At 43.3% G+C, this 25,338-nt stretch overlaps 1 long non-coding RNA gene across 1 annotated transcript; it reads right to left on the reverse strand.

The window, feature by feature from the left end:
• Window positions 1–3,326: 3,326 nt before the first annotated feature.
• Window positions 3,327–15,852, reverse strand: LOC122491447. Its single transcript, XR_006299360.1, has 2 exons — window positions 15,125–15,852; window positions 3,327–3,581 (listed from the first exon to the last, which is right to left on the reverse strand). It is a non-coding gene; the product is annotated as an uncharacterized LOC122491447 (long non-coding RNA).
• Window positions 15,853–25,338: the final 9,486 nt, after the last annotated feature.

Raw genomic sequence — 25,338 nt, forward strand, 5'->3', positions numbered from 1 at the left:
ACCTTTTCCATTCCCTTGTCTCATTTTCTCATTCTTTCTGATTGCCCCACTCTCTCACACTCATATCCCCTGGTGTATCATCTTTCTGTTGGAGCCTGTACTGATGGCCTCTTTCCAAGAGCAGCAGGTTTGAATCAGCTCCAGTTTAAATTAAAGGAAGGGGGTGGGGGTGGAGCGAGGCCAGGAGAGGATATCAGCTCGCTCCTGTCCAATGTACTGAGTGCACAGTCCTCCCCCAAGCCTCCAGGCTGGCGCTCAGGCTCCCAATTTCCCTCCCAAACTACCCTCCCTTCTCTCTGCCCAGACATCTCTCCACACACAGGTATGTGTAAGAAAAGGCCTAATAATCCCTTGCAGGCAAGATTAGAGACCCCCACCCTCAATCTAGCAGCTGGTTTCCATTAGATGTTCCAAGCCCTATAAATATTCTCTTTTTTTCACTTATCTCTAATAATTTTTCCTTTCCCTTTCTCATATTCCCCGCTTCTGGGCTCCCTCCTGGGAGGAGGCCTAAATTAAATAGGGAAGGCATGCCAAGCTTTGCATTAACCATCTTGTCATGCCCCAGGCCTCTGGCAGAGCAGAACCCAGAAATGATGGCTTCTTGTTTGTCTAGTTTGCTGCTCCACACACCGAAGGTGGGAATCCTCCCAGAAGAGCAGAAGGGTTGGGCTTAGCCTGAACTAGAAGATGCTGCCAGGGTCACCCCATCTCTGTGCTCTCAATTGCGCTCCTGGCTGAGCCCCTTGAGCCCTCTGTCAAGGTTACCTTGTGCTTATCACTGGCTGCTATATGGTGTCTTGGGTACAGCCCTGGAGAGCAGCATTCTGGGGTTAAGATGCCAGCCTCTTTGTGCACAGGCAACGTGACTTCAGGCAAGTTACATAACCTTTCTCATTTGTAAAGTCGTGCTGATAACACCTACCTCAAAGGACTGCTAGGAGGGTGAAATGAAGTAGGTAACTAATGGGAAAACATTTAGCTCAAGTCTGCACTCAGCAGGTACTGGTTCTCTTCTCTTGCCCCTTCCAGTATGGTCCCCTGTGGAAAATCCTGCCCTCCTCCTCTACTGCCTCCTACACCTTCCAAGTAATTAACTGAGCAATTAGAGAAGAATTAACCCTTAAATATCTGAGGTCTGAGTTGGGGAGTGTAAAATGTTTGCTTCTTGATGAATGTTTTCTCCTTAAGATAAAGAAGCAGAGAAAGAATGAATGTAAAATCCCTCAATTAGAACAATGTTTACAATTGTTAGTACTTTTGATAAACCAGGCAGCACGAAGCTATGTCATTGTTGAGTCAGTGACCCAAGAGCAGAAGTTCCTGCAAGTACCTCATCCGAGTCATGGCAGTTAAGAATACAGCCTCCGGGGTCAGACGGTCTTTTAGGTCTGGATTCGAGTTCTAACTCCTCCTCGCCGTGGAGCGTCGACCAGTGTTTTACTTCTCTGTGCTGGTTCCCCTTCTGTAAATGATGATAGTAAGAGTACTGACGTCACAGTGTTGTTGCAGAGATCGAACGACCTCACGTAGTCCGTCACCCTTCACCAGTGGCTGGCAGAGTAAGTGTGCAGTAGATGTTCGCTCTTCTTCCCACCCACGAAATCTTTCTTACAGCCTTGCTCCTCCTTCGTGGCCATTTCCAAACTGACCCATGTGCAGGGCAACAATCCAGCCGGGCTTTGCTTCTCCCACTTCTGCATGCTTCTCAGGAGTCCAGCCACTTTGGTAGTTCTGGATCAATCCCAATCCTCACAGTGAAACACACTCCAGACACTCCTTAACTGGACTTTCCATGGTGGGAGGGTCTTCGAGGAGACATGCACAGTGGGCAGGAGGGGTGCCTTTCTTGAGCCTCAACCATCCACACCCACCAACTCCATAGCCCTCCTGAGACCAAAGCCTTTGCCTGGGAGTATGGCCCATGACAAGTGACAAAAATGACCAGCCCAGAGCCCAGTCTTCAGACTGCTTCAGAGGGTGCTGGTGCTGGGTCTGCCCACTCTGCCTGTCTCTTAGGCTGAAGGCGAGGGAAGAAGACTGCCTTCCCAGCTCAGAACCAAGTGGAGCACAGAATCCCAAGGTCTTAAGTCCACAGAATTGAATCCCCTGTTCTCTGAACATAAATCAATCTAGACTATTGGGAACTTTATAATATGATTTTATTTTTTTATTTATTTTTATTAAAAAAATATACATATATTTGCTATTTCTTTGACCTATTTACACACTCTATACACTGTGGAATTAGTTAGACCCAGTTCTGTCACTGCCTCACTTTATGACCTTCAGCAATTACTTAACCTCTCTGAGCCTCTGTTTGTTACTCTTTAAAATGGGGTAACAGCGTTACAACTTTACAGATATATCTCATCTTTTTCTCAATAGACTTTAGCCATAGCTACTCACCTTGTGACTATTCTGTAATTTTGCTACAATTTAATTCTACTTCCTCTGATTCTATCTTTAGTGCAGTCAGAAAACAGTTGGTCACCATCATTCCTACATAAAACTACCTCCCAGAGACCTGAAAACAGTTAATAAATCATTCTTCAGCCTTTGAACCTCAGGCTAAACCATGCCAATTTCTTTAATCTTCCTCCAGAGAGCCTATCTGAAAATCTTGAATAATTTCACTTTTGCCTTGTGATTTCCCTCTAAATTATTAGCATCTCAGGTTTTAGTGCCCAAACATCAGTGTGAATAAGGACCTGACAAAATAGTTGACCGTAGTGCACATAACGAGTTCGCCTACTTCATGCTCAGCTTGGGTGTCCACTAATAACCCTCCATAAATACACATATAAATGTTAGGCTATTAAAATGTGAAATAAAGAAAACAGATCCGTGTCTATTCGTTTAAGAAGCAACCCCACAACTTATTTGTTAAACTTGTCTCATTTGCTGAGGGAGGAGAGAAAGAACTACCAAAAGGGACTCTGAAGAAAATCATTAAGTAAGGAGAAAGCTCTTAAGAAAAGAGACATTTTCTGCCCTCTGTACCTTCCTTGCTTGATTCCCTTCTCCCATGGTGACAGTGCAGCTAATATAAGTCTGTGCTCCACCAGGCCCCTGCTGAGCAGGGCTGGGGTAGGACAGGAAATCACCACTCAGAAAATAAATGACCTGTCCCAGAGTCTTTTGTTAATGAGTCCAGGGCATAATAAATCAAGGTGACCCAGTCTCAAGAAACACTAGCCTGTTTAAAACAAAACAAAACAAAACAAAACAAAAAACCACGAAACCCCCAAGCACCAGAGGTGAGGAGGAGGAGAAGGGAGAGAGGGGACCATGGGGAGTCCTTATAAATCACACCCAGACGAAACTAGTGCAGATGTTTTCCAGTTTCGGACCCACTCAAGAGGCAGAAAACAGACACATGTGGACGTGAATGGAAGGGGCTGTTTGTGAGACAAGGCAGTGGCCCGATGGACACAGCCCCTCCTGTCACATGGTGTCCATGGGACTTTGAGTGGCACGGTTTCTTCCAGCTATTTCATCCCGGGGCTCCCTCTCCTCAGCGTGGCCGGAGTGTCCTCTTGTGTCAAATGTGGGTCCCAGCTTCCCATAGTAGCAGGCTCCTGTAAAAAGAGAGGGTGGTCAGGTCAACCATGGGAGGGTCTTAGCTTTCCAAGTAAACTGCAGGCTCTCTGAGGGTGAACTTGGACACAGACATAGAAAGAATGTCAGATTGGAAATAGATATTCCAATATGTGGTAGAGAAACAGGAGTCTATAAATCTGGGGTAAGCTGTAATATAAGATTTACATGCAGAGGGCCCTCACAGAGAGCCACAGTAGCCTGGTGAGATATGGCAACTATTTTACAAATGTGGAAACTGAGGCAAAAAGAGACTAAGGAATTTGCAGTTTGTGCAAATTTGCAGTTTTCGAGAATGTTATTTCATCTGGGCACACCCTATATGTAGGTTGAACAGGTGTCCTTCCTATATTACAGATGAGGAGAGTGGGAACGAGAGCACGAGAAAACCTTCTCCAGGTCACACAGCTAACATGTGGGATAACTCAGGTTCCACACTCAAGTTCTGGAATCTGTTATCCTTTCTGTTCAGCCTCAGCTGTTTGCCGGGGTCCCAGATAAGAAGTGTGCTGACAAGGAAAGGGTGCTGAAAGAGGGCGGATAAACCTTGGTCAAGGTCCACAACTGTTTGGTGTTTAGTGGTGGCTGGAAGGGAGATGAGGGGACAAGAGGAAATTGGTCCCAAATGTTTCTCACTCTCTCTGTCATATAAAACCCGCCATGTAGTCACCTCCATCATTCCCTAGGAGCATGGCCTCCTCTGATCACTCACTCCTACTTGCTGTCATTTCAAAAGAAATTACATCACGCCAACTGCTTTTGTTTTCAAATTCTTGCTCATGCTGAATTCAATCTCAACCACCATCATCATGACTGCTAGTTTGTATACACTTTGTGTTTCAAAATCCTTTCTTTGTTACCCTCTCTGAACCTCTTAATCAGAATTGTCATTTACCCTTGGAGAAACTGAGGCCAGAGTGGCTTGCCCATGATCACCTCTTAGAACAGAGATCTTTCCCCCTTGCCTGACTGCCTCCAAAGTAAACACAAGTGGCCAGATACTCTTTGCCATCTTAGTTTTTTCTGTATTGCCCCAGTTCTGCAGTGAGAGATACCACCTTTCTCCAGAACTCTCTATAGACTTCCTATACTAGCTCTGCTTCCTTTTGAAATAAAATAATGAGCATTGTGCTCTAGTTCAAATTGGAGTCCAAGTAGAGGCACCTGGGTGGCTCGGTTAAGCGTCCGACTTCAGCTCAGGTCACGATCTCACGGTCCATGAGTTCGAGCGCCGCATTGGGCTCTGTGCTGATGGCTCAGAGCCTGGACCCTGCTTCCGATTCTGTGTCTCCCTCTCTTCTGCCCCTCCCCCGTTCATGCTCTGTCTCTCTCTGTCTCAAAAATAAAGAAACGTTTAAAAAAAATTGGAGTCCAAGCATTTACCCAACCACACAATGTCATCAACCACAACAGGAAGATGCCACAGTGGGCTGCCTAAAATAAACCAAAATAAACTCAGAGCTTTTAATTGGTCCAGGACCTAGATCTGCAAAACAGCAGGCACACCCATGAAAATTAGGGCTGTTCCAAGTATTTTAGGTTGAACAGCAGCCTTCCACCAATGCAGAACACTGCTTTAGGTTTCCTTTCTTTTTCTTTTTTTCTTTTTTTGTTTGGTTTTTGGTTTTGTTTTCTTGTTTTGTTTCATTTTGTTTTGTTTTTTGGTCCTGCTCTATAGTCCAAATTTTTCATACTCAGATGTTGACTCTTAGCTGGGAACCCAGAAGAAACACCCCGGGATGTGGGCATGTCAGTTTTCTATTATAAAAGAAACTAGTAAGGGGAGCCTGGTGGGCTCAGTTGGTAGAGCATGCAACTCTAGATATCAGGTTTGTGAGTTCAAGCCCCACATTGTGTGTGGAGCCTACTGAAGAAGAAGAAGAAGAAGAAGAAGAAGAAGAAGAAGAAGAAAAAGAAAAAGAAGAAGGAGGAAGAGGAGGAGGAGGAGGAGGAGAAGAAGAAGAAGAAGAAGAAGGAGGAGGAGGAAGGAGGAGGAGGGGGAGGAAGAGGAGGAGGAAGAAGGAGAAGAAGGAGGAGGAGGAGGAAGAGGAGGAGGAAGAAGGAGAAGAAGAAGAAGGAGGAGGAGGAGGAGGGGGGGAGGAGGAGGAGGAGGAGAAACTCTTATTTCATTCAACAAATATTCTTGAATTCCTACTATATACTGGAGACTATGTCAGTTGGTGAAAATGATTGAGACTTACATTTTATGCCATCCTTGCACTAAACAGCTGGGGGAACTTGAGCAACACGTTCCCCCTTTATGGTTGTCAATTCTTGCCTCTCTAAAGTGAGAGGATGGATAATTAACTTCCAGGTCCTTCCTTCCTTCCTTCCTTCCTTCCTTCCTTCCTTCCTTCCTTCCTTCCTTTTTCTTCTTTCTTTCTTTCTTTCTTTCTTTCTTTCTTTCTTTCTATGTTTATTTACTTTTGAGAGAGAAAGAGACACAGAGTGTGAGCCAGGGAGGGGCAGAGAGAGACACACACACAGAATTCGAAGGAGGCTCCAGGCTCTGAGCTGTCAGCACAGAGCCCCAAGCAGGGCTCAAACCCATTAGCTGTGAGATCATGACCTGAGCTGAAGTCAGACGCTTAACTGACAGCCACCCAGGTGCCCCTAGATCCTTTCTAACCCTGCTGCTCTACAGCTCATGGGAATCTGTACTGATGGACTAGTCATGGGTGCAGCACCTAAGAATAGTATCCCTTTCATTTTACTGACGCAAAGAACTGGAAAAGGCAGAGGCAGGGGTGGAGACTGTGTTTTGCAAGGAAACAAGACTTTTTGGTGGATGGGCAGTGTGGGTGGAGGAGTGGCTACTGATTTTAAAGAATCATTATACATGTCACAAAAAAATGGTCAAATACAAATATATGTATCACTTTATGCTCTTTTCTGATAGTTTACATAGCTATAATCAGTTCATCCATAATATTTTTCGTTCTTTGTTTTAACTAATGCTGTTTGATGTATACATTCTGTATATCACAAAGTGTATAGTCTTCTAATTCTTTTAGTGGGTAAGAGCACTCCATCTTATTATGCTAAATTTATTTTTTTATCTACTCATTTACTTTCAAATAGTGGAATATTGGAGTATGTCCACTCTTTGTCCTTTTATTAATAGCTCTGGTATAATATTTTCCCTAATGAATTCCTTTGGACATTCATAAAGTAAGTAATTTCTAGATCAGTGATTTTTTAATAATTTTTAAAAATTTATTTGTTTATTTTGAGAGAGAGAGAGAGTGCATGAATGGGGTAGGGGCAGAGAGAGAGAGAGAGAGAGAGAGAGAGAGAGAGAATTCCAAGCAGGCTTCATGCTGATAGTGCAAAGCCCGACAAGGGGATTGAGCTGACGAACTGTGAGATCATGACCTGAGCCAAAATCAAGGGTCGGATGCTTAATTGACTGAGCCCCTCTAAATCAGTAATTCTGAAAGTGATTCTAAATCAGATTCTAAAAGACCCAATAAGTTCATAATGGCACCAGCAGTTGATGGGCATTTCTGTTTTCCTTAACCCATCTACCTTGCATATAATAATTTTTATTCCTTTTTGATGACTTAAAAACTGTATAATGTTTCTAGTAACTTCAGTGAAGTTGTTTATATTTTCATTTCTTCCATTTTTTATTGAGACTGATCTGTTTATGTGCTCTGTATTCCATATTTCCTCCTTTGTGGATAGTTTATTCATGTCTTTTGACCTCAAGTCTAATGATTTTTGAAAAACATATTAAGGCTTTTGTGGACCACATTCTTAACACACTACTGATATAGTGGATCCTCAAATGTGAATACATACGTCATCAGGAAGGAAGGTGGAGATTTTTGTCTTTTTTGTTCACTCAAGTATTTTAAGCACCTAAAATGATGCCAGGCAAACAGTAGGTGCTCAATACTGTTGAGTGAACTGAATGAGTGAATAAATCATCACTTAATATGTATGAGGTGCCTCCTTGTGTTGGGACAAATATGAGCATTCAGTTTTGACATGAAGGAGACGAAAGTAAGGTCAAAACAGCTGGGGGTAGAAGGGAGGGGTGTTTCTCACTTCAGAATTTTAAACAGCTACATAAAGTGGCAAGGTAAGAAGCTACTGAGGAGTCTCCTCAGGTAAGGACTTGACATTGCCAAAACACGTCATGGGTATTTGCGTGTTCTTGTCTGTTGTTACTGTGTGCAGTAATATTGTCAGACTGTAATATTATCACAGTGTGAACTTAATTCAAGCAACATTTTCTCAACTTTCACTGTAATGTGCAGGCACTGAACTAGTGCACAGAACACCGTCTCTGTGTATCTACGTGTTAGAATACTATACCTCAAGAAAAAGGAACAAACTGCAATGCATACATGCCTCAAAGGCTTCATGCTAAGTGAAAGGGAGGTGCAAAAAAATACATGTTGTATGATTCCATTTATATGAAACGTCCAGCAAAGACAAATCTAACCACATAGACAGTGGTTGCCTGGGGTTGGGGAATGGGCGACTACAAATGGGCACAAGGGTCTCTTTGGGGTGATGGAATTGTTCTAATACTAGATTGTGGTGATAATCGCACAACTCTGTAAAATTACTGAAAACCCATTGAATTGTATACTGATTATGAGTTGATTTTACAGTTTTTAAATTATACCTCAATTGAGTGTTTTTTTTTTTAAATTTTTTTTTCAACGTTTATTTATTTTTGGGACAGAGAGAGACAGAGCATGAACGGGGGAGGGGCAGAGAGAGAGGGAGACACAGAATCGGAAACAGGCTCCAGGCTCTGAGCCATCAGCCCAGAGCCCGACGCGGGGCTCGAACTCACGGACCGCGAGATCGTGACCTGGCTGAAGTCGGATGCTCAACCGACTGCGCCACCCAGGCGCCCCCTCAATTGAGTGTTTTAAAAAAGAGTGGCTACCATGACCCTTGCACTGTCAAAACAAAGCAAAACCTAGTTCCCGAAACAGGCAAACATTGAGAACACTGTCAGTAGAGGTGAGCCCAGGGGCTGTGCGAGGAGTCAGGTGCCTAACCCCATCCTGACACTCAATGGAAGTTACACTGAGATGATGTCTGGCTGGGAGAAATTTTTCTAGCAAGAGTAAATGGGAGGATGTGGGGTAGGTCAGGTGTGCACCAAGTCAATGACAACACGATTCATGTCATGGGAGATAGTGCTAAGGCCAATGTCCACCTTGGTTTCAGGGAGGTTAAACATTGCAAAATGCTTTGTATATTGATTATAACTACCATCCGTCATGAGTCAAGAGCTTTGCATTCGGTAACAACAATCTTGCAAGGCAAGATTGCAGACGAAGAAACTGGGCAAAGAGGGCTGATGTGACTTGCTAGGGATCACTTCCCCAGTATGAACATCAGAGCTGGAATCCAAACACAGGCCCGAATCTGAAAGCCATGCTTTTTCCATTCCATTCTCTCCCTTTACCTCTACATAGACATGTGACTATCACTGGTGGGGAATTAATGAGAAAAATGTCGGTTCTGCGGATCTATTCTAAAGAATTCATAAAACTCATCTGCAAAGAATTTTGCAAATGCAGTTTGATGGGGTCTCAGAGCCACAGCCTTTGCAATTTATCACTGTTCCTAGCATGCTGTATACAGCAGGCAGGCATTTGAAATGTGCCGTTCTCTATTTAGCTTCGGATGTGCAAGCAAAATTCAATAATCTTGGTTCAAGATAAATTAAAGGCCAATGACTCTGAAGAGCTAGAAAATTCTTAAATACCACAGAAATCCTGTCTGTAATAATGCATAGCTCCCATTAAATGCCTTTCTTAAATGCCTCTTAATAATAATTTTACATGATCATACAAAATACTTAAGATTATATGACCAAAGCAGAAACATGATTTCTTTTAAAAATGTGTTTAGTCTCTCTTTCAGAGTTTTTGATAACTGTTCCTTGCCCTCACCTTTGGCTTAAGTGTGTCTACTCCTTACGGGAAATTGTGAGTCGGATTGGGTGAGGCAAAGACACACATTCTTCTCTAGAAAGAACGCACTTGCATTCCTATGAGGAAAATAAATTAGGCCCAGTTTCTCTGTCCATTAATTATGAGGAACAAACAACCTTTCCCTGCTTGGAGAGAAGTACAGGAGACCAGCACAAATTTCCTCCTCAGACTCAAGGGAAAGATCATTTGACTATCCAGCAGAACGCCTGTGGTCTGAGAGGACTCAGAGGATTGGAACAGGCGAGGCTCTGCCGCCAGATGTTTGTAAGAAATCCACTGATACAGACAATCCCATGATACAATCCACAGAGGACTGCTGGGTTGTAGGGAGAGGCTAGAAATGCAGCAGAGCAAGAGGGAGACGGAATTTGCATCCAATTCTGCCCCTGGGGAATATCCCAACCCTGAAGACCGCCTGTGGAATCTAGGGACTGTACCGCGCCTCGGGTAATTATGTTATTTTAGTTAGAGTCTTAGAATATGCCAAGAACATCACCCCGGAAGGAGCAGGGTGGTAGGAGGAAGGTAATGCGTGGTCTCTGGTGGTCTATCATCTAATTGAACCAGGTGGGATTTGCAAGAGAATGGACGTTCACCACGGCCACTCTACAGACAGGACAAATACAGGAATGAGAGAGAACTTTCAGAGTTGGAAATGTGTTTGCGTCTTTGGCTTTTACACACTTGTGCCCGATACTGCTACTCCTTTCCCTTGCTTCCTTACTAAGAGAAACTTAATTTTATTATGGGATGCAGCGGTGCTCTCAGGTTAAAACACTCAGCTTCCCAGATGCCACTGCAGCTAGAGGAGGCCTGGTGATCCACTTCAGGCCAATGAGATGGGAGAGGAACCAGTTGGGTCGGGCTTGGGGCAATTGCACCGTTCTGGCCTCTTGTCTTTTGCTCTTCCCCTTCCCTTCCAGACACTAGTGCACACATCCAGCCACCAACCTTCTCCATGAGAAGCATCACTGAACGTCAGGCGTGCAAGCAAAGGTACCCAAGCTGCCCAGATCCTTGGTGATTCCCAGCAAACACTGCGGCAACCCTGGCCTGCTACCTGTGTGCTTTGTATTATGTGAGTCATATCTTGTTTAAGCTCCTGTGTGTTGGATCTTTGTTACTTGCAGCCAAACATAACCCCTAACTGATGGCAATATGAATTCAGTTCAATTCAGCAGTGATTACTTATTACGTGCTAGGTGTGGGAGTACAAAGATGAGAAACCCTCTTCCTTCAAGAAGTTCACAAACTAGTGCATGAGTGATGATACATAGGCAAACCATTAGAGCGTAGTCAATGTTTTCGAAAATGGAGGTTTGTTTACAGTATTATGGGAACAACGTCATCGATGCTAACAAGCAAAATGTACTGGGATAAATTGTGTGGAATTCTAAATTATTCTCATACTGTATATACATGTGCAGTTATAGGTAAATCTGATACCCACTGAATATCCACCATTCATATTATTGATAGAATCTGCCAAATCATGAAGTCACAGCTATTTTACCCTCCCTTAAGTACCACTTTACACTTGTTTATTTTCTCTGGTGGGGTCAGAGGACCTCCGTGTTTCCTAAGTAAATTTCTCAAACCTTTGTCAATTCCTTATACACAGGAGAAACCCCAAGAAGTCCATGGAAAAATAAACTCCGTCTCAAAGAGCAGTAGTAACAAAGGGCAGTTTGGTCTGAAGCACATTGCGAGGTGAATGGCCAAAGTACAGTAGCTAAATTTTACCCCCCCCCGCCCCCGCTTCAGCAAATGCTGTCTTTGTCTCCTTGCTTTGTGATTCTCTCTCCCTCTGCAGCCTCCTCGTTCACTCATCCTGCCCTACTCCCCATCATACCTCGCGAGTCTCCTGGATGGCATCTATTCTCCCACTGCCTCACATGCCATCTCTCTCTCCTTTATCCAATCATCCATTAAGAGTAACGAATTTTTAAAAGGTTATTTGCTGCAATTATCGAGAGGATTTTTATCGAGGATTTTAATTCTTGAAGGTGATGATTGAATTAATTGATATCTTACAAAAAACAAAATAACTTGCTTTAAATTTTTTGTTGAAGAGAGAATACATGAACCCGGTAAAAAAAAAAAAATTGGGAGGATTGAAAGAACATACATGAAGTATCTCCCTCACATCTGCCACCTAGCTCCTTTGCTCAGGGCAACCAACATTACCAGCTTTTTCTGTATCCTTGCAGAGCTATTTTACACACAAGTAAATACCCACACCTGTTTCCCCGCTTCACGCCACAAAATGATGGTCATACTTTTTTGTACCTCTATTTTTTTTCACTTAATATGTCTTAAAAATCTTTCATATCAGCACATGAAAAAGCACTCTCATTCTTTTTAAAGCTGAAAAATGTTCCTTTGCAAAAATGTATCATATTTAACCCTCTATTAATGGACAATTTGTGTCTGACCTTTATTATTTTAAATAGTGGTGTGATAAATAGCATTGTATATGAATCATTCACAGAAGAAGAGTGTATTTTAAGATAAATTCATAGATGGGAGCCAAATGGTGGAACCACTTGTGATTATGATGAGTATTGCCGAATTCCTCTTCATAAAAGATACTGTTTCCCACTCCCACCTACAGTGTATGGCCATGCCTATTTCTCTAAACCCTCACCAACTCAGTTTATCAAACTTTTTGGACTTTGTCAATTTGATCAGTGAAAAATGGCCTGTCAGTATATTTTTAATTAGTTCCTCTTATGAATAAGATTTTTCATCTTTTACACATTTCAGAGCTATTTGTCGATTCCTTTCTGTTAAATATCTATTGATATACTTTTTTATTTTTATTTTTTATGTACGCTTCACACCCAGCATGGAGCCCATATGGGGCTTTGAACTCATGACCCTGAGATCAAGACCTGAGCTGAGATCAAGAGTCAGACGCTTAACCAACTGAACTACCCAGGTGCCCCAGTCCTTTATTGTTTCTTCTGTTAGGTTGGTAGTTTTTTTAATTGATATTTTCCAAGTTATTTATTTGTTAGAGAAATTAAACATTCATCTGTGATAAAAGATGCACATTTTCCCCCAGTATTGTCATGTGTCTTTTGATTCTGCTTATCAAGTATTTTTACCTTGGGAGGTTGTTTAGTTTATATGTAGGCAAACATGTTAATCTTTTCATTTCTGGGTTTTAGGTTTTGTTTCGTATTTAGAAAGGCCTTCTGATAAGAGGGGAGGTGTTTTTTTAATTGCCTTCTTAATCATACATTATATTGAATGTCAGTGAGTTGTTTCTTATGTCACTGGTACAAGTTAGTGATCAGGAATCAAAGCATTGGTGGGAGGAAGTGAGTGAGAACCCGAATTCATATTTTCTCTACTTCTGGTTGTATTGCTAGGCATGAGGGCTTGGACTGACTCTGACATCCACCCCACCTACTTAATCTGCTGTGGGCGAGTGAACGTGCCCACAGCTCTGCAGGCCAAGTGTATGTGAAAGGAGGGTGTTAAAATGTTTTCATGACATGTGTGCATAAACATATGAATTTCTTCATCTCAGCATATCACAGTGTCATATCTTGCCGGACATCTATATGCTGGGTGTCTGCATATGTTAATGTTATTCTTTGTCCTCAGAGAAGAAGATTCTGGCATGGGAAGTACAGCAAACCTCATTACAGCTTTAAAAAATGCATCATTGAAAGTGCAGAAGGAACAGAGTCAGTCAGTATGTGCACTTCTTGATTGAGCGGCGCTTGAGAGAGAGCCAAACTCAGGCATGTGTGTAATGAGGCCTCTATTAACAAGTTGGGCCATCCTGCCTCTTCCATCCCCCATCTTCCCCAGGCACAGCCTCCCAGCCTTAAGGGTCCCAGCTCCTTCTTTCAGATGAGGCCACAGTCCCAGACAGGCACCTGAAGTAGGAAAAGCCACCCTCCTGCAGGATTGGAAAACCTCCACCAGCCAGGCAGGGCAGTTCTCTAGATGGCAGCATCCAAATTTTTAGAAGCAACAGCCCCTTTCTCAGTGTCTTTACAGCACCAGAAGAGCAGAGAGGCTGGCCACATATGAACCTAAACTTCACATATGAGCCAAAGTATCTTGACTTACTTGCAGGGAGCACCACTCAGGCTTTTAAGATTTATCTTTGATCTTGTTTTAAGTGCATTCTGAAACAATGCCCTTGCTGCACAAGGTTCTAAACTGAGAGTAGTGGCCAGAAGCTCTGCTGCCATTGGGTCATACACAGTAGGCCACTCTAAGGATATTAGCCTCGGCCATCAGGTGCTCCCGGGACTTGGGCTGGAGGAACATGAATGATGGAGCTACCTGGGTCCAAAAGAGCAGAGTGATGGGAAGCCACAGAAATCAGAACTAGGAGATTTGGGTGCCAGGAGGCCACATCAATTCAAGTCAGTGTCACAGACTGTATCTGTGTCATAGACATAGAATCTTGGGGCAGAGTTAGAAGTGAGGGCTGAGGGGTAGAGTAGGTTTATTATACTCTTAGTGACAATTCTGTGTAAGAGCCAAGATGGGGACAGGCCTAGAGGTGCTCATCTGCTGCTCTGAACTGTCACCAGTTGGATATGTGATAAAGTCCTTTAGTACTTGGGGTGGGGCATCTGGCTGGCTCAGTTGGTGGAGCATGCAACCCTTGACGTTGGGTTGTGAATTCTACATCCACGCTGGATGGAGAAATTACTTACAAATAAAATATGTAGGGACACCTGGGTGGCTCAGTCAGTTAAGCGTCTGACTCTTGGTTTTGGCTCAGGTCACAATCTCATGATTTGTGAGACCAAGCCCTACCTTTGGGCTCAGTACTGACAGCATGGAGCCTGCTTGGGATTCTCTCTCTCCCTCTCTCTCTCTCTGCCCCTCCCCTTCCCTCTCTCTCTGTCTCTCTCTCAAAATAAATAAAAAATAAATAAAATAAAATATGTAACCCCCCCAAAAAAAACCAAACATTTGGGGCATAAGTTACCACACAGATGAGACATGGCTAGCCTTACTGGTTTTAAGAGAGTCCCACCTCTCTTAAATTTGGGTAGGGACAAGAGAGGATTCATTTGAGTCAGGGACTCAGGATTGATGAGGACAATGCTGAGCCCAAATGGAGAGGCAAGCAGCTATATCCAAAGGAATTCCAAAGACAGTTCCTTCCATTGTTCCATGAATTGGGATTTAAGTGGTTTGAGGATATTTTTTATCTGAAATTATGGCAGTGACTTGAGACTTAAGTGCAGAAGAGATCAAGCGTCTGAAAAGAAGTGGGTCTAATTTGTAGACTCAAGGGTAAAGGTAATCAATATGAAAGGAAAAGAGTGGTCATTCATTCATTCATTCAACCATTGTTCCCTGCACCCTGGGTGCCCGATACTATTTAGGTGACAGGGATATATAGTAGTGAAAATAACAAAGTCCCTGCTCTCATGGTACCTGTCCCATATTCTAGTGATGGTGACAGATGATAAACAAGATCTATATGTATTTTTTAAATACATATTTCTATATTTCTATGTCCCCTCTCTCCATCCCTATCTGTCTCTGTTGCTGGCTCTGTTAGTACTTACCCCTACTGCCAATAGATGAGTAACGGAGGGAGGATGCTATTCCGGGTAGGGTGGCCACAGAATGCGTCAGTGGTTCTGGTGTGACATTTGAGCAGAACTAGAATGAAGTGAGGAAGGGGGCCATGTAAACACAGAGGGAAAGGTGTTCAAGGCAAAGGGCTTAGTGAACCCAGGGACAAGCAGGAATATGCGGGGGGGCTGGAAACAAGGGAGTGAGTATGGCATCATCAAAGAGTAGATCACAGGCTGGAAGAAGCGTCGTGGTGCAGGCTACATAGGGCCTTGAAGAGCATGATAAAGATTTAGGAATTTATTTTGAGTGCAGTGAGATGCCACTGAAAGAGCATATATTCCTCAAGTTCCGGACGGCCTGAATGGCACTCTGCCATCATGATTGCCCAGTGCTGTACTTACCTGTGAAAGATTGTGTCTCCCAAACCCCAATTTTGGGGGAAATGGTTGTGCCCTTTAGCCACCAAGTGTGTACTTCTGGGCCTCAGTGGGGCCTAAAGAGGGGGAAAGACATAAAGGCTGCAAATCTCAGGCTGCTTGGGCAAAGCCTTCCTATCTGGATGGTGGTAGCTACAGGTGCGGCCTTGTGGATGGGGGTTGCCTTGACCTCCTACTTGAGTTGCATCTTGCACAAGGAAGTGGCCGGCACTCCAGTGTTCAGAACACAGTTTCTGCTTCCTCATCCCTGAATTCTTCCTCCTAACTTCTCCATAGACCAGCCCTCTGCTTAACAGAGCCTTGGAAGACACCTGCTATGTCCATTTTCTTCTGCCCAAAGCAAGGTACAGTAGGCCTTCCCAGGCTTCTTCCTTACGTAAGAAGTGAGGCATCCCCTTAATTCCCCACACACTTAAAGAATAAGCTTTGTCTGCAGAGTTTATAGGCTCATTTGGGAAAACTCTGCACCCCACATGTGATTCAAATATATTAGCAGATATACACAACAAAGGAGCCCAGATTCCAGAAGCAAATTTCTTTCACAGGTGCCCTTCCTCGTAGCCTTAGGAAATGTAGGCGGTCTTGCCATTTGTATGTTTGCATGTGTGTGTGTGTGTGTCTTAGAAAATAAAGATTTATTTCTTGCTCATGCTACATGTCCATTGCGGATGGTTGTGGGGCCATGCTGTGTTCATTCCAGGACTGAGGCTGGAAGGCATAATCCCTGTGTGCAACATACTTCTTCTCCTCATCAGAATTACTTCCCACTGATGGTTTTTGCAAAACAGGATGAAACCCTGTGCTTTCTTTTGCAGAATAAACCCATACTGCCTGCCTCAAATCACCATCTTGCTCCCATCCCCCTGTTTTGTTTCTATCAGAAAGTTCTTGAACACACACACGTCATTAAAATATTGTCAAAGGTTATTTAATGACCTAAGAGAGATACATACACAAAACAGTATGTTCAGTGTAGTCGTGTGTGTGTTCTAAGTAGAGCTAAACATGCATAAATATCTCCACCAAAGTGGTTGGTGGCATTGTGACTGATTTTTATTTCTATCTTTTTCATGTCCATTTTCAAATTAAAATAAATATTTTTTTAAAAATTTGTACGTGCCAACTACCTGGAAATAATGTCAGAAAGTCACAGTCTCAACCTTTTTTCATCTAACAGCTCTCCAGAAGGCAGGGCCTTCTGAGGTCTGCCAGCAAATCCTTTTTAAATAGAGCACATGTGTGTAGCAAACATTCATGGACTGATCCTCTGACCCACTGACCAACCTCCTTTTGTTAGGCACCTGCATGTGGCTTAGAATCATGCATACACAAGAGCACAGAACCAGGAAAGATTTTAGAAATGATCTTGCCTGATTGCCCTCTCAGTGCATGACTCTCTCTGTTGCGTCCCTGACTGGGATTCATCCAGTCTCTGCTTGGTCACGTCTGGGATGGGGGCCATGGGGCAGGAATGGTGGACAATGGCCTTCATTAAAGGAGGTCCACCCTATAGACAGGAAGGATCTAACCCCCAAAACTCCTACCTTCAGATTCTAGCCCCCAGATCTATGGTACTCCACAGCTTTAAGTGCTCATGGGAAATAAAAGGGGATGTGAGATAAAGAATAGAAGTTCATGTCACTTTTTCTGTTGTTTTAAGAATCTCTTTTTGTTCATCTTAGTTTCTCTTCCATGCTGTCTGGCACCACTCAAATATTTGCCTCCTTCTCTGTTTCTCCCTTTTCATGTCTGTGGTTTCTTTCTCTCTTAGGTGAAACATCATCAGCCTATTTCTCCCCACTTCATCCTGGCCACTTTTCTTCAGCCATCCCTGTGCTTTTATTTCCTACCCTGTATGTAACTGGCTTTCTTTGACACACCCTATTCTATTTTCATCACCCTTTTTCCTTTCTTCATTAAAATTTCTTATTCTCTCTGGCTACCTGAGTGGCTCAGTTGGTTAAGCATCAGAGTCTTCATTTCAGCTCAGGTCATGATCCCGCAGTTCTTGAGATGAAGACCCACTTGGGATTCTCTCCCTCCCTCCCTCCCTCCCGCTCTCTCTCTCTCTCTGCCCCTCCCCTGCTATCTCTCTCTCTCTGTCTCTCTCAAAATAAAGAAATAAGCATTTTTTAAAACCAACTTCTTATTCTCTTTCTCTTTCATAGTCATAGTAAAATAGACATTATAGTAATGCCCCTCCAAATGGGACTCAAAAGCAGTTCCTAACTATAAAACAAGTTTATGGAAAAACAAATTGTTTTGTTTTGTTTTGTTTCAGATTTGCACAGTGATGATTATTTTAGTGCTTCTTTTTTTTTTGCATTTTTATTGTAAAGCACGTACAACATTAAATTTACCATTTTAAAGTGCATAATTCCGTGACATTAAGTATATTCACAATATTGTGCAATTGTCACCATTCTCTAGTTCCAGAACTAGAACTTTTGCATCACCCCAGATGGAAACCCTATGCCCATTAAGAAGTCACACCAGTTCTCCCCTCTCCCAGCCTCTGGCAATAACTGAATTGCGTCCTGTCACTATGGGTTTGCCATTTCCGGATATTTCATGTAAATAAAGTATAATATGTGGCCTTTTGTGTCTAGCTTCTTTAATTCTGCATGTTTTCAAGCATGTTTTGTTAAAGTTGTAGCATGCATCAGCACTTTTGATGCATTCATTCGGCATGCATGCATTTCTTTACGTGACTGTTTAATATCCTGCTATATGAATATACCACATTTTGTTTATCCGTTCATCAGTTGATGGATATTTGGGTTGTTTCCATCTTTTAGCAATTGTGAATGGTGCTGCTGTGAACATTTGTGTACTACAGGTTTTTGAACTTGAACATTTGAATACAAATGTTCCTTTTTTTCTTTCTTTCTTTTTTTTTTTTTGAAGTATTAATTATTTTCTCCAAACACTGGCTTGTTTATTTGTTTCTTGTGGTGGGCAGGGATGGGTGTGCCACTCTTTTTCTGATGCCCTAAGCAAAGCTCAGCCTATCCACTGGCTGTTCCCTGTTCTTGTGCCTCTTGATAATCTGTTTCCCTGTCTCCCATCCTCTCTCTTCCCTGCACGAATTTGCATTTGTATCTGGGTGATACCCCACTCAAACAATTTGGCATTCCTATTGGCAAGTGGATTCCCTCCCTCTTATAGAGGCGATTTTTGTTTAAATAAGTACAATGAATATGTCTAATTCAGAAAGGCCTTCAGCCTCAGTTCTCAGCTTCCCCTAACAAGGCCCCTTTCCAACTCAATTCCAGGAAAGCAGGCTCCAAGAACTCAAGCCAGGAGAGGCCCTTTCCTCAGGCCTCAGCTCATAAAGCCAAGGTGTGTCTGGGCCCCTCGACTCTGTCAGACTTGGAACTTGAGCCTTCACTTGCTGGCTGCTGTCAGAGTTCAGTGCTCCCTGCCAAGCCCTCGGAAAGCTGGGGGCTGCAGAGAAGAGCCAGGCATCGGATTACTGCCTACAGAAATGCGGGGGCTACCCCATGTGACACTCCCCATGTACAGTGTCAGTGTCAGCAACCACAGGCATCATCAGTGTTTGGGATCTCATCACAAAAAGCAGTGTGATTATCTTGCCACCTCTCAGAGATACAGATGCCACTGTCCCTTTCCCCTCTGCCTCCCCACTTTTTCCCTGGGGTTGCGCCTCTCCCCTCTTCCACATTCCCCTGCTTTCCCAGGTCTGTTTTTCTGCCGACTTCCCCCAAAGGCTCTCTAGTTCTCTCCTGCCCCTTTGATTTCCTCCCCTCCTTTCATCCTCCAAACTTTTTCTGTCCACTCCCTGTCTCTTTGCCTTTCTCAGTGTGTCTTTCGGATCTGTTTCCTTTGACACTGGTCCCAGGCCCACTGCCAAGTTTCAGACCCATTAGTGAGGTGCCTTGCTGACTGAAACGCAAATCAAGACTGATCCGGGTACAATTAGCAGCTGCTCACACCTCATCTGGAAAGCATTAGCCAGCACTGAGGGTGGAAGGAGGGAACTATTGATGCCAAACAGAATAGATCTCCTATTTGGGAGCAGGAAAGCATCCTGACCCAGTAGAAGTATAACTGGAAATAAGCTACAGAGAGACAAAGAGGCCCTCATGAGAAACAAAGATGAGTGGCCCGTTAACTGACCTTGGGGATCCTTCAGCATCTATGCAAGAGATACAGACTGCTCCACCCTGACTCAGGTATACATCTGTCACCTGGGTAAAAAGGGGTACCTATTCCATTTAATCCAGATGTTTAAACCAGGAGTTTTCTGAAGATACCATCTTCACACTGGTATCTTGGTCCTGCTGGAGATCGAATGTGCTATAAGAATCACCTGGCATTGAGTTAAAAATGCAGATTCTGATGCACTAGAACTGGGGAGGGCCCTGAGACTCTCCCTTTACAACAAACGGGTGGGTAAACCACACTTTAACGAAGGGTCTAGGACAGTTCAGCTCTTGTAGCTTTGGTCAAAAGCCTCTGCTAGAGGCCTCTCCCAGTATTGTGCTGCTCCTTTTTAGGACTCACAATTATAATTAATGATAAGTGATGTAATTAGCCGTTGGATGCCCATCTTCCCAATTCAAATGCTAGCTGTGCAGGGGAAGGGACCAGGCCGGTCTGGCTCACCTCTGCATCCCCTGTACTAGCTCAGTGTGTTGCATATAGTAGGTGTTCAGTAAACATTTCACAAGTGAACGAACCAGCTCAGTCCTCAAGGTCCACCAGGGGCTCTCTTCTTTCAAAGGGCCTTCCTAGATCAGCATTCCTTATCTGTATCTGCCCGGTGGCATTTGGCAATTTCCCATGTGTTTTAGCCCCTCAGCTGCTTGAGGCTGAAACTTTGCCTTCTCAGTTTCTGAACTTTTTTAATGCCCTTCCTCCTCCATCCCCCCACACCCACCCCATCTTAGTACTGGCTTTCTCTAGTAGGCATTTAATGTTAGTTGATTGAGAGACCCTAGGATGATGCCAAGTTCTATTTAGACCTCAATTATAATGCCCAAGGGGTGGCTGAATTTTGGCTGGGCCCGATGCCAAGGTTTTACATGCCCCAGTGGAAAAACCTTTAACACTACCTAACACATTCATGGGGTGGGAAGGCTGAGACATTATGTGTACACAAAATCAAGAGATGTAATATTGTAAGGCTCCCAAAGCAGTTATAAATCAAGCCACTCCAGAGGGTTGACTGCACAGCTGTGGCCATTACCTCACTCCTCTTTTCTCCACTGAAAACGATGGCTCACATTGCAAGGCTTTACTTACAGTGGTGGGGGCTGTTCTTTTCTAGGATTAGGCAGGCCATTTATCTGGGAAATGTAGAAAACTGGCTCACAGCATTCTGCCATAATAGGAGAATCTGATTTTGTTCAGAATTCATCGAATGTCCTAACTATTTTTCAAACATTCAGGGCTTCATGACACCCAGTATGTCTTTGTCAAGTACTTTCCCCTCATAATCTTAAAATGTGTGTATTTTAAGGGACATTTAATGCATGTGTTTTTTATTTATTTACACTCCGATCATCAAAATATTGTTATGAAAGACCTGTTTGATGTCTAAGAAGCTTTATGAGCATTATTTGGAAGTTTAAAAAGCTTGCTTCCAGGGTAAAAAACAGGAAGTTGTGTTTTTCCGAAAACACATTGCCTTTAACACAAAAAGGCTTGAAGGCTTTTCCAGAATCCTAATTTTGCAGGGCTTGAGGGGTTTAGAGCCAGTAGAGCCCTAGCTCACATCCCTGTCTCTTCAGTGAATCAAAGCATAGCTGGAAGTCCCAGGCTTGGCAGAGACAGGCTGCCACACTTGACTGGAGTTTGTGACCCTTCCAATACCCAACGGTGACAAAGCTTAATCTGGAGACTTCCAAGCATTTTTTTACAATCAGTACCCTGGATGCATGTTCAATGTGTATTCCTGCAAAACTCCTGGCTGTGGCTTGATTATCTTCTTAAGCAGATAAGGCATAAATCTCAGGGTGTTAGAGACAACTTTTGAAGTTTGGAAGTACTTGGCAAGGAAATCCACCAGAATGCAGCTCAAAGATGTGATTCCGTGGGGTGGATTTTCAATGATCTGACTGATCTCTGGGTGGGACATGAGGCAGGAAATGTAGGATGCTCCATGTGGTCTGTTAAGGCCCTGTCCAAAATCGGCCCTAAAAACTGAGAGCTACCACTTTGGTTTCTGAGTTCTGGTTCACTTATAGGTGAAATGGATGGGGTGGGTTAGTTTCAAAGCGATGCTGAAGTACAAACACACACACACACACACACACACACACACACAGTGTTTGTATGTAATGTAGAAACATAATGAGTGAGGAATAGAAAATAGAAGAGATTCTGGTGGAAGAAAAATTGCAGTGTGTGTAACACCAAGAAGAAACTCAATGAATAGTTACTGAATGAGGAGTGACTGCATATTGCTGAGAACACATAAGGGAAATCTGTGTTCACGGCTGCCAACTCAAATAATCTTCTCATCTGTTCCAGTGCAGAGTCATGGAAGTTTGGGACGACAGGAGAACAGGAAACCACTGCTAGGCAGGTAGCAGTCGGCTATGCAAGTGGCAAAGGCAGAGGGAGGCCCATGTTCCCCAGGCCACGTGGCCTACCTCCTCATTATCCTCCCTCCTCTGAAGCCTTGGAGCTCAGCCTAAAAGAAGCAGAGCCCTGCCTGGAGAATGAGTCTCCCAGGAATGATACTCAGTATCTGAGTTAACCCCTCAGCAGATATCACGGAAGGGCCTGCCATCTGTCAGGCGTGGCATAGCCATCTCAGAGCCACAATGGTGGCTAAGATGCAATCCCCCCACTCAGAGTGCACAGTCTAGCAAAGGCGAGCTGCCAGCTTCTTCCTGCCTGCCCAAAATTCAAGTGAGTGTGAATGGAAACAGCAGGTCAGAGGGAGAGATGAGCAAGAGATGGAATTGACAGCGCTATAGCCTGAACAGATGTAAGGGGCAAAGGAAAAGGCCGCGTTAAGGACATCACTAGAGTTTCAGGTCTCAGTCTCTCAGAGGGTAGTGGTGATTCTAGCAAAAACGGAGACTGTAGAGGGGAAAAGCAGTTGAGAGTGAAGAGACCAGGGTCAGTTTGAAACCTACTGGCTAAGTCTAGTGAGACATCTCTCTACAATGACACTAGGGAGGCCTTTCTTTCTTCATTTTGGAAGAAAAAAAATGGCTGCCTAGAAGGTTCATACACCAGCACCAAAAAGGAGAGGAGAATGAACATGAAAGCCCTTGTCGAAGGGACTCCATTCTTGACTGTTCTGCCACCTAAAGACCAGTAGAAACAGTTGGTTCTCTTGGCCTGGGCATGCCTAGATCAGAATTAACACACCAGTCTGTCTCAGGATGAAAGTGTTCTAAGTGTTCTCAGGATGAAAGAAGAGTAATCTCACACCCCATTAAATGGATCAGATGTGTGTGCTTTCAGTGGGTAGTGGTGAATCTACATGTGGAAAATTATATTCAGAAATGCCTGACTCCAGCACTTAAATTCCATGGCACACATGGAAGGAATTGAGGAGATAGCCAAATTCACAAATATTCCACCCACACTGTGCAATATGGCGTCCTGATGCATTTTGGAAACCGAATTGCAACATGACATGGTGGGAAAACCTCTTCACAGTTAAATATGGATGCTCTGAACAAGGACTACATTCTTTACAAGATTTTTACATCACTAAGGACTTGACCGATTCCATCATTTTCTGAAGAGTAATCATGGACTATCACCTCTGGCTATCTAGAATGCTTTGGCAAATTCATCGTTTTGAAGAGCTTAATGTTCCAGAGAGCAAAGTGCCAAAACTTTAAGTGCCAAAACTTTATTTCAGTGATCTTGAGTGAAATCTTTCCCTAAGGATAGACATTTTCTTCTTACATGGGAACTTAATTTCACTTAAAGAAGGCCATTCACAAACTAGGCTACAATAAGAGATGTGCTAGACTACACATTTCTTGAGAAGTGCATGCAAAAACTGGTGACATCCATATTGTTACTGATGTTAATTTCCTCACTTTGATAATGGATTCTACTTATGTGAGATGATACTGTTGGGGAAGCTTGGAGAAGGATACCTGGGAACTATTTTGGCAGCTTTTTGTGAGTCTAAAATCATTCAAAATAAGTTTTTGGGTTTTTTTTAAGTACCCTGAGATGAGGGATTCTGTTTCAGTTATCAAGTGGATGGATAGAAGAAGGAAAAAAGGAAGGCAGAAGGGAAAGAAGAAGGAAGGAAAGAAAGACAGAGGGATTCAGGACCTTTAGAGATCTAAACAGCTGTATGGGAGAGAGTGGGGAGTATCAGAAACGTGGAAGCTTTAAAGGCAGGCAGGCTCTGAGGTCATACCTCCTTCCTAACTTTGTGACAGATTTCTTAAACTGGGAACCTCCATGTTTACCTTTGTAATATTAGGGATAAAAATACATGCTGCAGAAGATTGCTGTGAGGATTAAATTAAAAAGTATTTCCAATACACCCAATAGATTATTCATCACCCAGTGGGTTCTCAATAAATTACCCTATTCTAAATACCCCTTAATAACGAGTGGTTGGGGCACCTGAGTGGGTCAGTCGGTTAAGCATCTGACTTGATTTCGGCTCAGGTCATGATCTCATGGTTGTGAGATCAAGCCCTGCATTGGGCTCCTCGCACAGTGTGGAACCTGCTTGGGATTCTCTCTCACCCTCTTTGCCTCTCCCCCACTTGTATGTGTGTTTGCACTCTTTCTCAAAAATAAATAAATGACATTAACAAAAATGTGTGATTCTAATTCTTCTGTCTTGTTTCTGTAGCTCTGGTTACTAATCATCAGAATTCAGCTCTCACACTTCACCGCTCTCCGCATGCTTCCCTCTTTAGTTTGCTGCTCCTTATATGTTGTGACCTCGATATAGTTCTATATACAGTATTAAACAGGCTCAACATGAGAATCTCATCTGTGAATAACATATTTTTGTTTCAGCCCAAAGACATTAATTTTAGCTGTTCAGAAACCTTTTTCTTTTGACTTTCTGGTTTGGGGCTGAGTTCCAGATGAATGAGGTCATGATATTAATAATAATAGCCATCACTTATTAATCATTAGAATGGTAACTATGCTAAGCATTTTACATACATTATCTCGTTTAATTCTCACCACTACTCTATGAGGTAACTATTTTGGTCACTACACTGGACATTGAGAATTTCACCCCTTGTCCAAGGTGCCAGAACTAATTATCTGCAGAGCTGACACAAGACCTGGTCACAAGACCTGGCTGACTCCAGAGCCCAAGCTCCTATCACAGAGGATACTGTAGCAGCTTTCTATTCCTTCATTGCCATTGAGAGTACATTTTTTAAAAAGATTATTTTTAAGCAATCTGTACACCCAGTGTGGTGCTTGAACTCATAACCCCGAGTCGCATACTCTTCCGACTGAGCAAGCCAGGCACTCCTGCCATCAAAAGTACTTTTAAATGGTCCAGTCCTTAGAGTGTAATCTGGGTCCCTTTGATGAAGAAAGTAAAGGGGAGGTAAGAAGAAGGGAATAAGTTAGCAACCAAGAATCTAGTTCTTTAAAAACGTCAAGAAGACAACAGTACTGGAAACAGCACTATTTTATACTGTAGACTCTTAATAAGTGTGTGTTGAGTGTTTCACTAAGAAACAGCGTTTCTCCAAACTACCTATAGAAGGAAAACTTTCTCAGAGAAGGTTTCTTCTTTCTATATCCTGCAACCCCTCATCTTTTATGCTGAA

This window comes from Prionailurus bengalensis, chromosome C2, assembly GCF_016509475.1.
Source record: "Prionailurus bengalensis isolate Pbe53 chromosome C2, Fcat_Pben_1.1_paternal_pri, whole genome shotgun sequence".
Lineage (NCBI taxonomy): Eukaryota > Metazoa > Chordata > Mammalia > Carnivora > Felidae > Prionailurus > Prionailurus bengalensis.